The following is a 7698-nucleotide window of genomic DNA, read 5'->3' as shown; positions in this document are numbered from 1 at the left end:
TTCTCTGTATCAGAAATCAGGTTTTCTAGCTTTAAAGAAATTTATGCATTTTACAGTACAGGTAATCAAACCCAGGACTTTACTCATGCAAGGCAAGTGCTATACACCTAATCCTTAAATTTATTTTAAAACTGAAGGGATAAATGATCTAAATAATTTAAGCAAATGAGTGATACAATTTAATGGCCTGTAAACATGATTACATATAAATAAAATTGTTTTACTAAGAAGGATTTTTTTGGGGGGGGCGCGGGCTGGCTCAGACTGCCTTAAGGGCAGGTCTGGCGAGGCATGGGGAGCTGGGGATCGAACCTTGGCCCCCTGTGCCTGCCTGGGTTTGCCACAACAGGCGCTTAAATAACGGAGCTAACCAGCAAACCCCACCCCCACCCCCGTTTTACTCAGAAAACAGCATTTGTTTCAATACCCTGATACACAATTAAGAATACTGTGGCTGGTGAGATGGCTCAGTGGTCTCAAGCACCTACTTAGAACAAGCTTAGCAAAGCACAGGGATGGCCCCAGCACCACATGCCAGCCAGCCCCGCCCCCTGGTGGGCTGAGCTGGCCACACACACACACACACACACACACACACACAATAAATAAATAATTTTTTTAAAAAAAGAATACTTAATACAAAAGAAATCAAGTCAGAGAAAAAAAAATTTGAACTACACAACTTTCATTTTATTCCTATCAATTTGTACTGTGAAGAACATAGTAGTTTTATGAGCACCTCAAGACACCTGAAATTTTGAGTCTGTCTTTCAAAACAATCTCACATATAGGAGAAAAGCTTTCCATTTAAGAGAATCCTTTCGCGAATTTTAGTTCAAGTGAAATAACCCTGTGCTTGAGAAGCACGAGAACTTCCCATACCAGCTGTAACACCATTCTGTCTAGTAGCAGGGCTGTTAAAAGGTCACATTTAAAAGCCATACCAGGCCAGGCATAGTGGTGCCTGCCTGTTACATCCCAGCACTTGAGAGGCTGAGGCAGAAGGATCACAGCAAGTTTAAGGCCAGCCTGCACGACACAGTGAGACCCTGTCTCCAAAAACAAAAACAAAAAAAACACAAAGAAATAAATGCCATTGTTCTTATATGGCTTGTTTCAAGATGACAGACAACACCAATGCTGATGGTCTAGCAAAGAGATAAACCAAATATCACCTTGATTTTCTCACACAATTTATGTTTGATATACTAATGGTGACTGAAACACTATTTGGTTCTCCCATTAATAAGAAAAATTAAAATAAGCAAGACACAACCCTGTGTGTTTTGAACCTGAAATAGGAGGATCTGAAGTGTCCTTGACTGTGAGGTGGAAGATAGAAAGGCAAAAACACCAGACAGCCTCAAACCTCTTTAAATGCAACCAATCATATAACCCACTTGTAGAACGCGCTATTGAGAAAGAGTTCCTGACTTCAGTCTCCAGTGCTGCAGAATAAGTTCAACTAATTCCTACTTCCTTGAAACACAGCATTAAATTCTACTTAAATTTTTAAAACAATATAATTTTTTTTGGCAGAACCGGGGATTGAACTCAGGCCCTTGCACTTGCCAGGAAAGCACTTATTCCACTGAGCCATCTCCCCAGCCCCTAAAACAATGTAATTATTTTGCCATCTTGAACTACTTTACAATTCCTCAAAACCAGGGACCTGTACACAACACAAGGAGCTGGAGAATGGGACTGGAGTCAGGCACAGTTGCACCTGTGGGTAACACACCCAAAGCCGCCACTCCTTGGTCAAGAAATATGCATCATAAGCCATCTATTCTCATTGACAAGCCCATTTCAATTTAGGGAAACAGGTCACGTTTCAAGTCGTTGGAACTCATATAAGGAAGTTCCTCTACCTCTTTCAAGGGCCTACTCTAGAAACCTTCACATCCTAAAAACTTCACTTAGAACCCTTAGATTTGTGTATACTCTTGACAAAACAGCATCAAGGTCTTTCTTAGCTTTAAGGGACTAACTTCAGGTCTGAAGTGCAACGGACAGTGGAGGAATCAAAGAAAACGAGCAGAGTTCCTAATTCCGTCCAGCTTTCTGAAGAGACTGCTCAAGCTGAAGGTCAGAACCCCTCCTCTCAGGAAAGAAAGAAGTAGGCACCAACCCAGAAGAGTTCCACAAGGCTACAGAGGGTCATTTTCAATTAGCTTTCGTTGTTGCTGGATTTAGGTTTAACTGAGAACCTTGTTCCACTGTAAACACACACATTATCAGAGGCAAATAACTGCCCAGCCTTAGGACGGGGTTGGCCAAACTGACCTCTATCCAAGAACCAACACAGGCTAGGTCCACAGCCACCCATTACTTGACAAGAGCCTATCAAAGAAAAAAGGATGTTATGCTACACAAACAGGGTAATCAAAAAATACGGTAGTTGTGCTCACCCCAGCAGCACATACACCAATATGGTACGTGCTTAAATTTAAAAAATTACAAAACAAAAATTGTAATTAGGTAAAAGACATACTGCTGTTAATCTTCCTCAAAACACTCCCCCTCCCTTTGAACACCTATCAGTTTTGCCACTTTCTCAGGCACTTCTGTCTTTTCTAAAGTGTATTTTATAAGGTGTGATAAAAAATACAGTGAATGTCGCTGCCAAGTGCCACTGAATCATAATGCAGGCTCATAAAAATATCACTGTGTCTTCATCCACTTTTACCCTGTGACTTCTGGCTCTTCTTCAAACAGTCAAAAAAGTCGATGTTTTGCATTGATTCAGGACATTAAAGCAACCATGACAGCACAAGTAAAGACACTTATGATAGGACTCTCAGAACTCAAAGTGACAAGAATGATGGTATAGGGGCTGGGAAGATAGCTCAGCAGCACAGCAAGCACCCGCCTGGCAAGTGCAAGGTCTTGAGTTCCATTCCTGATGGTGGTGGTGTGGGTAGGGTGCGGGAGTGTGGGGGTGTTAGAAGTGAGGGGAAGCATTTTGAGGGGGACTGAGGAAAATGTTATTATTTATTTTTATTGTTTTGGTGTTTTTCTGTTTTTTGAGACAGGGTCTTGCTCTGTAACTAAGGCTGGCCTCCAACTCACCACCATCCTCCTGAGCCCACCAGTGCTAGAATTATAGGCCTGGGACACCACATCCAGCTTTTAATGTTTTTTTTTTTTTTTGAGACATGGTCCCCAAAGCCGGTATCCAACTCTCATGACCCTGCTGGGATTACAGGAATGGACCAATGTCCTTTACTGAAGTAAACTTAAAAAAAAAAAAAAAAAAAAAAAAACCTTTTAGCCAAGCATGGTGGTGCACACTTGTAATCCCAGCACTACAGAGGCTGAGGCACAAGGATTGCAGAGTTCCAGACCAGCCTGAACTACACAGGAAGACCCTGTCTAAAAAACAAACAAAAATATTAACATTCATCACATTGTGATCTCACTGATTAGCCTTTGAAAAATATTTGCTGTTTTGGTAAAACACAAAAACAAAAAGCCCAGCAGCGCCCACTGATATTTAGAAAGCCTGAACTTAATTTTTACAGTAAGTGGGCTGGGGATATAGCTCAACGGCACAGTGCCTGCCTGGCAAGCTCTCAATTTCCAGTACCCCCCCAAAAAAATTACAGTGAGAAATAAGCTTATATGTTTTCCTCAATGAGGCCAAATTCGTCACACAGAAACAACTGAATTAGCATCTAGTATTTCAAACTAATATGTAAGTTTAGAATAAAGGTATCAGGTAGCCAAATACTTCTGTAACATAACAACTATTTCCTACTTCAATCTTCTTACATATAGAAAGAAAAAGAGCACAGAACACCAATCCAGGCCTCTAGGTAAGTGATGTATCTCAAGGTCACTGCAAACGGTGAGCAGGGACAAAGTGTAAACTGAGAATTGTCACCGAACGGTTTCTCATCCACACTCTCCACTACCATTTTAGAGCGCTGTCCAACAGAAACAGCGAACCCAATGGGCTTCAACAACCCCTGGATCGTCCTGCTAGCTCTCAAACAGCCTTCACAAGTCTTGTTCCCGAGGTCGCCCATCTTGTGGCAATGACTGCTACCAATATTCTTATGGTGAACACCTGCGGCGCTCGCGCTGATTCTGCTTTGGAAAAAACGAGAATCCACCCACAGACCAAGGGGCAGAGCCCGCAAGAAAAGATCAGGGAACAGCGGTTCCAACGTGCGCTGTAGCTCCCCTAAATCTGCCCGCGACACGCAGCCGGTCACCGAATCGGAGGCAGCTTTGTTTCTATTCACAATGAGACCCGAGCCCTAGGGGCCGCGCGGAGGCGATGGGTTCCGAGGCCAAGGTCACCCCCAACCCCGGAGGCCGCCCCGGGCGACTTCTTGGGACAGCACGTGCTCGCAGCCGGCCGCCCCGCGCTCCGGGACCCGGGCCGGAATGATTCGGGGCCGCAGCTCTGCGAGGGAGGAAGAGGATCACGAGGGCCCGGAGCCCAGGCGGGAATGGAGGGGCGCAAGGCGACAGTGGGGACCGTTCTGAGCCCCCGGCCCTAACGTGGAGCCACTCGCCGCTCGGTAACCGAGCGGGCGCACAAAGCAGCAAAGGCAGGGACGCCCGCGGCGCACAGCGGTCCCACCCGCTGCCCCAGCCCCAGCCCAGCTGTCGCCCGCATGCCCCGCTCGGCCCACGGCTACAGGGCAGCACCGCGCTGGACCCGACTGGGGGCCGCGTGGACCCGCCGGGTAGGCTGAGGACAGAGAACACGAGGCGCGGCCGGGTCTTCCCAGAAGCATCACTCACACAGGAACCTCCAGCGCAGCTCAGCCTACTCCGCGCTCCCTACGCCCTCTGAGGCTATGATCACCCTCAACATGCTGTTTATAACCTGGCTCCGCCCCCCGCCCCCCGCCCCCAGGGGTTGATGTCATTTCCGGCCTCACGTACCACCTAAGGAGGTGGTCTAAGGAAAAAAAGCCCTGGGCGAGTTGCGCGCGCACCCGGTAGGGGGCGGGGCGGGGCCTCGAGGAAAAGGCGCCAAGACGGCAGGTGCATTGGGAAGCCACACGATTGGCTGAGCGGCCTAGGCCTCGCGCCCTTCCCCCGCGGTGCTGCGGAACGCAGCCGGGGTAGCCCCGAGCCTGGGACGTCACCTTGACCGACCTCCGGGGCGTGCAGTGCAAGGTCAAATGTGTTAGCGCGGGCTTCCCAAACATTGGATACTTGTGAAGTAGTTGTTTTTAAAGTGTATGTCCTGAGTGGAATATTAAGTAGTCACAAAAGCCATACTATGAATATTTATTTTGCAGCCTTATAAATATGTATGTCAGAACGGTGGGGGGGGGATTAAAATCTGACTGCACGTGGTGGTGTATGTCAGTAATCCCAGCACTTGGGAAGCTGAGGCAGGAGAACTGAGTTCGAGGCCAGCCTGGGCTACATAGTAAATTCAAGGCCAACCTACATAGCGAGACCAAGTCTCCAAAAAATGTATTTATTTTTTTTCCACTTGTGTATTTGGTACAGGGTCTCACTATGCAGTTAGGACTCATAGCGATCCTCCTGTTCTCGGCCTCCCCAGCGCTGGGATTGCAAGGCATGCGCCACCTGCCCGGTGTGCCAGAGGGCGAGTGTGCCGGACTGGATAGCAAACCCTGGTCCCTGCACTTGCCAAAGCAGGAGCTTAGTCTGCTGAGCTATCTCGCCGGCCCTCCAAAAAATTTTAAAAATACAAATGCAAATCTATATTCAGGATATGTGTAGGCAAGGCAAGCCTGAACTACATAGTTGTCGTGGAGAACCAATTAGCAAACCAAAACAACAGGTGTATGCAGCTCAAACTAAGACTGGGCGAGTGCTTTGGGTAAATGGTTAATGCATGAGAATAGAAAAAAAAAAAAAAATAGAAACAAGTGATCTGTTCCGTGATAGGATTATAGATTAATTTTCAAGTTTTGGCCACTATTGTTAGTTACAATGCATAGCAAAGAAATAAAGCATGGTTTGTGGGTTGGGGAGATGGCTCAGTAGAATAAGCAATTCCCTGGCAAGCACAGGGATCGGAGTTCAATCCCTGGTTTGAGTTTTTCAGCCAAAAATAAATAAATAAATAAATAAAAATAAATAAAACACGGCTTGTAATGAAAGCCCCAAGGGAGGCAGTGGATGGAGCATCCCAAATTCAAATTAGACCCTGTCTCCAATTAAATAGATGACAAATGCCTGTAATCCCATCACTGGGGCATCTGTGGCAGGATCGCTGGGATTTTGAGGCCATCCTGGGCCAGATACTGAGTTTAAAGCTAATCTGATCTCCATAGGGAGACCCTGTCAAAGGAAGAAAGGAAGAGAGAAAGGAGAGAGAGAGAGAGAGAGAGAGAGAGAGAGAGAGAGAGAGAGAGAGAGAGATAGGGTCTTCCTATGTAATCCAGGCAGTCTCTCTCTCTCTCTCTCTCTCTCTCTCTCACACACACACACACACACACACACACACACACACACAAAGGCTAGAATGTAGCTCAGCAAGAAGACCCTAATTCTAAGTTTTTCTTTATATAAAAATTCAATTCTTATTATTTATTTTAATGGAAAAAGAATTTCACAACAAAATAATAAGAGAAAAGCAATACTTCTGAAATTCCTTAGAAGTTTCAGACTCGCTATTCCCATCTGTAATAAAAGGACCACTGAGAGAGATAAATTTATAGCTACAACATGAGAGAAGCCAGGACCACAAAGGGGTTAAATAAAGTGTTTTCCCAGGATGGAACAGTGCTTTAAAATGCAAGCCTATTTTCAAGGCCCCAGGCTCCAGCTTCCCCCTGGTTGTACAGGAAAATCCGGTTGGTCGGTGCGTGGAGTCTGCCACTGCCCTTTCCTCTGCACCCCGTGGCGGCCGGCCGGCAGGTGAGAGGCCTCTCTCTAGCCAGACACAGTTTAAAATCTCACCAGCCAGGGCTTAGGTGCACCTTATAGAGGACAGATACTGAGATCTGCGATACAGAGGGGTCTCCTCACGATTCAGACAAGGGCCTGAATCCCTGAAAAGGAAACCAATAACAAATACTAATGTTTCTTTCTTTCTTTCGTTCTTTTTTTTTTTTTGCGGAACCGGGGATTGAACTCAGGCCTTTGCGAATGCCAGGGAAGCGCTTATCTACTGAGCCATCTCCCCAGCCCCAATACTAGTATTTCATAGTGAAAACTTTATTGCCGCCCCCCGTAGAGAAACTGATAAGAAAATGAACAGTGGTCAGGACCATTTACATGAAATTCCAAATAAAAATTTTATATCCACTAAAGTGAAACAATAAAGGTGTTCATGTGGCTATCAATTATTTTTCTTTTTGTGTTAGTGGTAGCAGGTATAGGCAATTATGCCCCTTTCCCCTACCTTTTCTCCCTGCAAGCACGGCAATAATTTCTCTCTGCGGTTTCCAGTCAATGAATATAAATTTAGATCATTTTGCTATGAAACCTAATGTCTGTTTTTCTTTGTTCACACAATCATTCAGATATTTAATTTTGGGCCAGACAAATAGCTCAGCGGATTAAAGCGCCTGCTTAGGCAGACACAGCCGCTGGGGCTGGGGTTCGATCCCTGTATGCTGTGCCCGCCCAAACCCCAGGGCGCGCTGAGGTGAGGCTGGGCATGGTGGTGGGCACCTGTAATCCCAGCTTTCGGGAGGCTGAACACAGGCGGACCACTACAAGTCCAGTAAGACCCCGTAGACCTGTACTAAA

The 7698-nt window shown here is 46.1% G+C and overlaps 1 protein-coding gene across 1 annotated transcript in view; it reads right to left on the bottom strand.

The window, feature by feature from the left end:
- Nucleotides 1-4848, bottom strand: part of Tfrc (transferrin receptor) — a 39655-nt gene extending 34807 nt beyond the window's left edge. Inside the window, exon 1 of the mRNA XM_004644551.2 lies at nt 4759-4848. The gene's annotated coding sequence lies outside the window, so the exon portion shown is untranslated. The remainder of the gene's footprint in view (nt 1-4758) is intronic.
- Nucleotides 4849-7698: the final 2850 nt, after the last annotated feature.

This window comes from Octodon degus, unplaced genomic scaffold (genome assembly GCF_000260255.1).
Source record: "Octodon degus isolate 3935 unplaced genomic scaffold, OctDeg1.0 scaffold00203, whole genome shotgun sequence".
Lineage (NCBI taxonomy): Eukaryota > Metazoa > Chordata > Mammalia > Rodentia > Octodontidae > Octodon > Octodon degus.
This window is presented reverse-complemented; position numbering and strand designations above follow the sequence as displayed.